General features: G+C 57.4%; 1 non-coding gene across 1 annotated transcript; it reads right to left on the reverse strand.

Moving 5' to 3' along the window:
- Positions 1–232: 232 nt before the first annotated feature.
- TRNAE-UUC lies at positions 233–304 on the reverse strand. The gene has a single exon. It is a non-coding gene; the product is annotated as a tRNA-Glu (tRNA).
- Positions 305–528: the final 224 nt, after the last annotated feature.

Below are 528 nucleotides of genomic sequence, written 5' to 3' on the forward strand. Positions count from 1 at the left end.
TGATTTCCGGATCACCTGGGGAAAGCTCGAGAGGCACGTGGACTGCGCCACCCCCGTCTTCATGTGGAGATGCCTGGACTTGGCCTTGGCTGGCAGCCGTCAGGAGCCACGCGGGCACTGGCTGACCCGGGAGACCGAGTACGACCCGCCTGGATTGCAGCCAGGCTCCAGCAACAATACAGTGTAGGTGGTGGTGAAAAGGGAAAAGGAAACAAACAAAAGGAACCTCTTCTTCCCTGACCGGGAATCGAACCCGGGCCGCGGCGGTGAAAGCGCCGAATCCTAACCACTAGACCACCAGGGACAGGTATGAGACTAGTTTAGGCAGCATCTCCTGGAATAAGATCGTCAGAATGATGCCGGCACCTGTCAGAGATTCTGGAAACGTCTGGGGAAGGTCATGAAGCGGGTGTGTGCTGCTGGAGGCAGTGACTGCCACATGGGTCAGGGGCTGGAAGGGGACTTCGGTGGCAGAAAGGTTGCCACAAAGATGGTCACACGTCAAGCCAGGGAAGAGAACAATTTTCC

Source organism: Neovison vison, chromosome 10 (assembly GCF_020171115.1).
Source record: "Neovison vison isolate M4711 chromosome 10, ASM_NN_V1, whole genome shotgun sequence".
Classification (NCBI taxonomy): domain Eukaryota; kingdom Metazoa; phylum Chordata; class Mammalia; order Carnivora; family Mustelidae; genus Neogale; species Neogale vison.